This window comes from Sceloporus occidentalis, unplaced genomic scaffold (assembly GCF_023333645.1).
Source record: "Sceloporus occidentalis isolate IW3139 unplaced genomic scaffold, rSceOcc1.0.p SCAF_11, whole genome shotgun sequence".
Lineage (NCBI taxonomy): Eukaryota > Metazoa > Chordata > Lepidosauria > Squamata > Phrynosomatidae > Sceloporus > Sceloporus occidentalis.
The window spans coordinates 23,728,842-23,738,643 of NW_028316991.1; positions in this window are offsets into that span (position 1 = coordinate 23,728,842).

The following is a 9,802-nucleotide window of genomic DNA, read 5'->3' on the forward strand; positions in this document are numbered from 1 at the left end:
TCGCTATGCATTTCCTTCCTTTTATTTCCTCTTTTTCTCCTCTATCCTTTCTTTCATTTCTTTTACGGGGTGGCCCTCTATAGGCCTACCTGGTACGTCGGTCATGGCACACCTCAGACCGAATAGACCCTCTCTTGGTCTTTGCGTCTCCGTTCCACTAATCCTATGCGGTTGCCCCTAACACAATTGGGAGGAGTTATCAGAGCAAAGTTTTAGGACAGCAGTCCCCGCTTAAGTATAAAAAATATAGGTTTTTATTAAATTTGAGTTACATAACATGTAAATATACAAAACTGAAAAAAATTTAGGATTTATCAAATACAATTAATTTTTTTTAAACTGCTGAACCAAAAAGTGTCCATAAAACGTGTTGATGTATATTTTTATGACGGATCCAATTTAAAGTACAATCAGATGTTCTAGGAGATTATTTTGTGATATCTGTAATTATTACATGAGCATTTCTGTACATTTACCAATCGCAGCATATTTTATATATATATAAATTTATAAGAAAATGCTAGACGTTCTGTACTTTAAATGTATATTTGCATAAAGAGACTGGGATAAGATGATTATCCTGCTCTGGAAATTAATCCTGAAGTGGCAGACGGCTGCTTTTAGGAAATATTAAATGCTGCTATATTTTTTATCCATAAAAATGTTTTTGTTTTGAAAATTAAAAATATTATATTTGTAAACAATACAATATTTTTATAAATATTTGTCTTGTATAAGGGACTTGTAAAGAATTTAAAGCTGCTGTTCCACCTACTCTGCTTTTGTAACTAAGCATTAGAAACATCAGCCCTACTCCTGTTTGATGCCAACCCTTTGCCAGAAGTAAAAATGTCACCCTTTTTATTTATTTTTGAATTTTTTTAATAATTGGCATGTGACACAAAAGCAGGCACTGTTGGATTGTCGCCATAGAAAGTGGAAAATCTTATTTTTTTTTAATGCAATTCACATATTTAGTGGAAAGAATAAAATAAGTTTGCTTAGCATCCTAGAGAGAGAAATACATGTTTAAGTGGAACAGCACCTTTAATACTAAATTCTAATTTTGCACATGTGTCAAATATAAACACTGCATACAAATTATGTATAATGCCTTGTTTTTTGCACAGAATTTAGTCCAAATATTTTTACAGGCAAATAAATATTTCTCTACTGTGTCCAATTTTGTGTTTTTTATTCAATTTTGTATAAATATATTTTTTCTTCCTTTTTCCTAAACTTGGCAGTTTAGGACAGGCATATAAATAAAATGTACATACCAGATTTAAAGTGATCTTTACCTAGTATTTGGTATTTAAAGGGACTCTAAATTATTTTTTCTTGTTTTTAGGATTATAAGAATTTGGCTGCTCCCAAAATTCTGATCAATTTAAGTATTATTGATATGATATCGCTGCCTGTATGAATAATAATTAACGTGTCTTGAGTCAGGCTACTTCTTAAATTAGCCTAAAATACAATTTTTATTCTTTTATTCCTAAAACACCAAAAATATCCACAGCGCTTCTTGGAGTCCCTGAATTCAAAGGATCTGAAAACACCGATATGGGGCCTGGCGCAGAAGCTTACAATCTAGACGCTCATTGTTCACTGTGTTCCACTCCTCGTAGTAACATGGCCTTCTTGAGATTTATCAAGATTGTTTTAATTGCATGCTTTCATAAAATTGCACTTGTAAACATGGACACTAGATGGCGCCGGTTGCGCAGGTAGACGAAGCGTTCCAAAAATGGTCTTTAAACTACTTGTAAAAATAACCTTTCTGGCATTATCAGCCCCCAAATTATCGTTTTTCCCAAGGAGAGGCCAAATATTTCCAGAGAGCGGAGGTTCAAGCTGAGAACTATTCCCATAAATAATATAACAGAGCAGGTATGCGATAGAAGTCATTATTTCGTAACTTTCTCAAGTAAAAAATAAGAGTTGTGCAAATTGTAAACAATTGTCAAATTACAGAAATTGGAGTCATAAAGAGGGAGAAAAATAGTTTCTGCTCCAACATAAGGCTAGTTAAAATTTTTTAGCTGGGTGGGGGGTATGGAAAGGGGCAAATGCTGAATGTGGGGGGCTTCTGCAGAATCCCTCCATGCGGGACGCCGTTAACATGGGAAGGATCCACGCAGCTCTCCTGCTCATTAACTGCATGTGATGGCTGGAGTGTCCCTTTAAACATTTAAAGGGCAGCACCTTCAGCTGATTACAGATACTCACTACTCGTGTAGATGTTGCTTACAGCTCATCAGAATTAACAGGACGGCACCAGCCGGCATGGATGCCCCATATGTGAAGCCCACCTAGTGTGGCGAGACGTCGCATTTTGTGGCTTCCCTGAGGGCCGGTATTAGGGCCATTTGAGAGTCGCTACGTAGAAAGTGTGGTATATGACGGCACTATAAAAAATCCATTAATAAATGAATCCCCCGACTCCGTGTCCCCCGTCCGCCGCTCGGTTATTTTAACGTTGGGACTGACTGCAAGTTTAGATGCAAATTCGTGTTTTGCGTAATCCTGTAATATTTCGATGGCGTTATTTGCATGATTGTCGGAGCGGCTGTTCTGGAGTAAACGCCGTAATCTGAGGATCGGAGAAACGATTTGCATCGTAACAAAAAATAAAAAGAATTTTCAAACAACATCTCACCGAGAAGCAGTGACTATAAAAGTTATCGCTGGCTCAGTACTCTATTATCTGCCTGCGAATGCGCGATAGCCAATGGCTTGTTGCCCCTGGCCTACCTGATCTGTCATGGGCACCTTACTGTACTTTGGGGTCTGGTGAGAAGGGTATGGGGCGGCGGAGGGTTGTTTTTTTTTTATGGTGGCCCTGTTGGTACGCATACCTCCCAACTGTCTCATTCTGCATGGGACAGTCCCAATTTTTGCCACTCTGCCCCACGTTTCGAGGGGCTTGGCGGTCAGTTTTTCCTTTACGTGAACCTTTCTATCTCCCGTGGTTGTTCCTGAGGTTTGCGTGCGCAGAAACCGGTCCCTTTAACACGCTGCATGACATCGAATCGTCTCCGTCGCAGACCCCGTGTAGCCCGAGGCACAGAACACGCTTTTCTCTCCCCGATTTAGAACGCACTAAAAGAGAAAATGGCCGTGGCTCATTGAATGCAGGTGCACGGGGCCGGTGAGCGTGAGCTCTTTATAGCCCGAGGATACAAGGACCTTAGATTTGGGTGCGTTTGATGCTGCGTTACAAGGAATTCTATACATCGTGTCTGACATCAACACGAAGCTCATGGTAAAAAATACAATATAATAAAGAAAACGTAAAAAATCCCCTTAAAAAGGTAGGCGTCCGCATCCTTACGATGTACAGGGGTATTTCTTACGTCTCTCCTATCGAGGGGTCTGATCCCAATGGGAAAGAGACTTAAAAGCGTGACTGTCAAACATGAAACAGGACAGTTGTGACGTAGCCTATTCCACAACTTTATTTGGTCTTGTGGGGATTCAACTCCCAAGGTCTCCTGCATGCTGGCACCAACAGCACTTACCCCCCCTGCACGCTGCCACCGACAGGACTTACCCCCCTGCATGCTGCCACCGACAGCACTTACCCCCTGCACGCTGCCACCGACAGCACTTACCCCCTGCACGCTGCCACCGACAGCACTTACCCCCTGCACGCTGCCACCGACAGCACTTACCCCCTGCACGCTGCCACCGACAGCACTTACCCCCCTGCACGCTGCCACCGACAGCACTTACCCCCCTGCACGCTGCCACCGACAGAACTTACCCCCTGCACGCTGCCACCGACAGGACTTACCCCCCTGCACGCTGCCACCGACAGCACTTACCCCCTGCACGCTGCCACCGACAGGACTTACCCCCCTGCACGCTGCCACCGACAGCACTTACCCCCTGCACGCTGCCCCCAACAACACTTACCCCCCCTGCATGCTGACACCGACAGTGTTGCCCCCTACAGTATTCAGGATGCATAGATTCATATTTTGAGAAATATCGCTCTGTTTCCTTTTTTACCCCGTTGTAGTTTTTCAGGCAGCTGCATATCCGCCGTTTGTATGATTCTCGCTCTGTTATCTGATCCCCGATCTACTAAACACCCCGACTCCTTATCATACTGCCTGTGGGAAACAATAGAATGGCTCAGTCTTAATCACCCAGTCGGACTCTCTGACTGATGAAAGTCTATGGAGGAAAGGACTTCATTAGCATCGCCATAAAGCATCAGCTCAGTGTGGAGTTTGAGCCGGGAAAGTCACCCAAAATATCACATGACTGACAGCGACGGCGGCTCCAGGTCTGCAGATAAAGGGAGTTTATCGCTCCCCAATAACACCACTACCATCATGCGCTGATTCAGAACCCAATCTCAGGAGGGGCACTGCCAGAATTGGGGTCACATGACACTATGTGACCATGTCCACTGGGGCAGTTCTGATTCTGCTAATGGCAGATTGTTGGACTGTCAATGGTGTAAAAGTGGTGATCACTTTGATGGCAGCCAATTCCTCATCCCAGGATCTGCCCCAAAACTCTCTTCGTTTAATTAGTTTGGGGTCCATGCTGAACATGGATATAAAAATATTACAAGGTGTGAATTAACCACAGAGTGCAATATGATTATTATAATTAAAGGTATTCACAACTTATGTTTATGCACAGAGAAATTACTTAACTGAGAGGGCGGTGGATAAGTGGATCAGCCTCCCAGCAGAGGTGGTAGAGGGTATTAAACATGCATGGGATAGACAAATTGGTCCATGTGGCTCATCGTATAGCCAGCATTTAGCTGACATTGTTTTACTTTACTAAGAAGGTAGTGGATGATTAGTGGATCATCCTCCCAGCAGAAGTGGTAGAGGGTAATACAGTGAGGGTATTAAACATGCATGGGATAGACATACGGCTCCTGAATCTAAGACGAGACCAACGACTGATTAAGGTTTGAGTCGTTACAGCAGGAGAAACCCGGCCCAAATCCAGCTCCCTCCTACAGCGCTGCCAAGCATGAAAATGGTGCTAAATGGGGAATAAACGCTACCTGGATTCCCAAACATTTATTAAATGTAAAGAACGTCGGCCATATTGAAAAAAGAAATATGGGGCATAAAGGCCGTGCTCCGCTGCATCATTAGTTCTTGATGAGGATTAAAGCGGGCGAGTACATTGGTCGGAGCAGTCGAAACCTTGCATTTATCAACGTTAAACCCAATCTGCTAAACCCCGAGCCCCTCTTTGCTGTTGCCCTCTTGTTGTGAGCATGCGCGGGGCAGTTTGTTATCACAGCAGGGGATGTGTTTGTCGGCACACAGCGTCTCCTTCCTGTCTCGGTGCCGCGATCTCCATCCTGATTAGGTATCCGTCATCCTGCGATAAGAAAATAACAAGGAAAAAAAATAACGTTACGAAATAAAAGGATGGAAAAACGGCACAGCCTGTATTGGGAGCTGGCTGAGAGTGATGGGAATTGGAGTTTGTCGTTATAATTTCAGAATTTTGCCATTAGGGCTAAAAACAAGTATTGATTGCAAGCTCAAACGGCCACCTCCTGCGCCACACGGCAGGACAACACGCAGCGGGGAACATGTATCCCGTGTGAGCCCCGAGAATCATCAGACATACGGACCCGGAGACGGGGGGAAAAAAGGCTATTTGGAGAATGAGGACCGGTCTGTGGGGCAAATAAAATTCTGCCCCTGGGCCAAACCCTAAGAGCTCCAGGTGCGGACATCATCCTCCAACCAGACGTTTGATTATTGCTTTCTCTTCTCCCTCATTAAATGCCCCCCCCATGAATTTACTTACTTTTGCGCCGGTTTCTACATAAAACGGCCTGCTTGACCCCCCTGATGAAGGTTGTCTAGTTTTGGGGTTCTTCCTCCCCAAAACCTACCTGGTAGGAGAGATCATAGGACCCCTTATACATCTAACGGTGGTCCTACCCCCTCCAATCCGAAGCCGGGGGCTGCAAGCGCCTTTTTATTTTTGCAGAAAACGCGTCGAGTGAACAAACTCTGAGGGGCCGCCGAGCAGACGACTTGTTTTTGAAAGAGTGAAGAAAATGAATAGCTGAAATTTCCGTTTTTCTGTTGCCAAGAGGATGAAATTGTCCATTGTTAATGTAATTAGGGCCCCCGACCGGCCCCTTAATGTAAACCTATGCAGGAAATCAGGACTTTGTATGAGAAACCCATAGGCAGTGAAGGGCCAGCCGTGCCGAGAACGCCATCTTTGTCTACAATCCACAGGAGTGATTATTCATATAAACAGATCAAGCCACTGCTTAGGGGCCCGATTGGGCTAAGAGCCCCCTTAGAGGACGTAGAATGGGGAGGTCAGGCGTAGATTCCTTTTAAATTTGTATCACTATAATGTAGTATAAAATTCTAATAAGAAGTAACATGTTCCTTTGTTAATATCTAATTATCCATTTTATCATTAATTCTCCTTAAAATAGGGCCCCTAAACCTGTGAACTCGGTGGGTTTGACCCGGAGTCTGCCGGTGAAGTCCTGCTTCCCTGGGTCTCCGAGTCACTTTTTTTTCTTTCTAGAGACAGAAAGGTCCGTAGAAGAATGGTGTTTGGTCACACCCAGTCTCCACCCACTTCTAATGTATTAAAGGCTAACTCCATGGGGTTAGCCCCACCCCTTCACAAAACCACTCCCCTAAAAGAGAGGGAGCTCCAGGTCGCCTACCTTCCCAGGCATGGGGCCCCCTCAAAATAATTGAGGGCCACTCCTGGTCCCTTCTGGAGGCCAAAAACGTCACTTAGAAGGATTCCAACTTGAACGTCCGGCCTACGGGAAAGTAGCGCTGATCTAGGCCTGACCTAAAGTAAGACTCTCTAAGCCTAGGATATAAATCCAGAGACACTAACGGTCCCATCATCCCCTCAGCTCCAGAGCCAATTCTAGAACAAACGTGATTGTAGAGCGGATACAGCGCAGGCAGGCACTCGAGCCTCGCTGGATAAACATGATGGGAATCGTAGTCCGGCCGGCCTTCATTCCGCTCCTTGCCCTGTTTGCTTTCTCAGCTGCCGGATCCCGAGATTTCTTGTAGAATGCATTTCATTCATCGCCGGCACCTTTGTGACCCTCTGGTTACACCGTACTCAGCGTATTCCCAGGGACGTATTGTAGTCCCGCTTCCCCTCTTTTTAACATTCGGTGCAGAATTTTCTTCCTTTGCGGGTTCTGCGGCAGAATCTCCTCGTTGCGATAAACCAAACACAAGACTAAGCACTTCCCTACCTGCCTTCCTGCGCTCCCGGAGACAATGAGAACGGCCGGCGGGCCGCTGCCGGCCCATGTTTTTGTTGGCAAGCCGAGCACGTTGAAATAGAGAGAAAAAAACAAACCATTAAATGTATCTTGAACTTTATAAACATATTAGCGGGATCAGTCAGAGGCCGGTCAGTCGTCTGTCAGAGCAGCCGAGCGCTGGCCAAAACCCTACGTTCCCACCGAACCGGTCTAGAGCTACGTTGGCTACAAGCTTCCGATACATTGTTACAAGAGATTGTTGTTACTTTGTTATAACGCTTTAATGAAATGTATCATTGAGACACGTGTGTGGCCCACTGGCACGGCATAGCGCAAAGATAGAGCCCCCACATGAACAGGGTCCACTTTCGGTGGGACCTGAGTCTACTCAAGCTCAAAGGGTTCCAGATTTCCGGTGGCTGTCCTACACCTAGAACTTATGGCTAAACCTGGCAATCTGTGGCCCCTCGTGGCTCGATTGAGTTTAACATTGGCCCCTGTGGCGTAGGACATCTGCTAATATCTGTTATAACTCTTTTGAGGCCCGGAGGCTCCCAATGACTTGGATATAAGTCCTACAGCACACGTGTGGGAAGATTACTTAGGTATGCTCACTGCGTTCAGTGGAGAGCCAGGGGGAGGAGTCAAACATAAATCCATAATTAACACAGTCCATGGAGCGACACCTGGACTGTGTTAATTATTGATTTATGTTTGACTCCTCCCCCTGGCTCTCCACTGAAAGCGGTGAGCATACCTAAGTATGCTTCCCACACGTGTGCTGTAGGACTTATATCCAAGTCATTGGGAGCCTCCGGGCCTCAAAAGAGTTATTACAAATATTAGCAGAAGATGTCCTACGCCACAGGGGCCAATGTTAAACTCAATCGAGCCACGAGGGGCCACAGATTGCCAGGTTACTTTGCCAATCTTTCTTTTTATTGGTTGGCTTAAAGTTTTTTCACCCCAGATCTTTATACAGTATGTATGGAGCTGGATATTGTCATCTGTCTCGAGGCGAGACGGCCGGGTGTTTGGTTTAAACGGACGGGCAGGTTTTCTTTCTTGTGAGACACATAACAGGAAGCCATTAAGTCAGGTGCGGGCAGAGTTCCACGCGGAGAACACTCCGGAGCACGCAGGAAGCATGGCCGCCGTTTACTTTGTATCTCGAGCGAAGTGAAAGGAAATTTCTGGAGTGTTTCCTTCTGGGGGATCTTGGATACAAGAAAAAAAAAAAATAAGCGAGACGAGCCAAGTTAGGAAGGAAAGAAAGCTGTGAACAAGCAAACATCTTCACAGCCGAGAGATAAGTCTGTTATTATATGACAGGGGATATCAACCTCTGTCTGCAAGGACACGGAGAACGGGGCCGCGTCACCTAAACGGTGCAAAGGCGTACGAGCAGACAGAGGGCGAATGGACAGGGCTGCGTCTGAGCTGCTTACTGAAACCGCCTCTGAAGCTCCATTCCCAAAACCCTTGGTTTTAGTTTTTAACCCTTTATAGCTGCTTTCCGGGCTTGGATTTGAAGAAGACGAGAGGCAGAATTTACAGAAGATCCACAAACGGCCAACAAATATAAAATGGTGAAAACTGCTAAATAAAGGAAAAAAGTATTAAAACAGAAATGTTTAACAACAGAGCGTCCGTGAGATCCTGCAGAGGGAAAGGAGTCTGGAGCGTAACTAACAGGTTGCCGGGTCAGCCACCAACATTGCTCACGCTGGACATTTACCGGGGGTCCGCGGTGGGCAATTTAACGATGTTCTGTGGACCTTCACGGACCCCGGCATCCTTGCCACGGGCACTTTCCCTGTCCCTGTGCCGGGTTCCAGAACGGAATCTAGAATAATAATACCCCCCCCAAAATAAGCGTAATGTTGGCCGGTGTCTGAACTTGTGACTGAAATCTGTTTACAAACTCGGCGGTCTCCGGCGGCGTCTCATCGCGCCTCTTGTGATGAATGCGGCCTCTTTGTTCCGGAGGCGTTCCGGCGCTGGGCCTCCGATCGGTCGCGGTAATCACGCCGCATCATCCACTTTGGGGATTTCGAGGAATAAAAAGAGAGAGAGAGGCCGCCGTAAAAGTAAACAAATACAGGAGACGGCGCAGGAGCCGGGAGCGCTGATCGGACGGCCACGACAAGCGGGGGCACCTGGGAACTCTCAGGGGCCACACAGTCTGGGGGTGACTTCTTCCTATTTTCCCCTTGCTGTGATCATATATAAGACCCCCAGTTGGTGCTTTTGCTCCCAGTAGGTTACGGTTGATATCCCTGCTTGAATGCAGGTGACTCCATTAAGTGTCTCTTTAAATAATGACAAGTCAAGGTTTCCATGACAATCAGTAACGGGCTACCTGTCACCCGGGCTTATCGATACTCATCGTGGATCCTTGTTTTTGGTTGACCGGCGCTGGTTTGGGTTATGTCGCCAGCGTTTGGGTCCGGCGGGGTCCCACCCGTTGGCAGCGTAGGGCATATTGGGGGGGGGGGGACATAATTAGTGATTTATTAATTGGAGGCGGTGGAG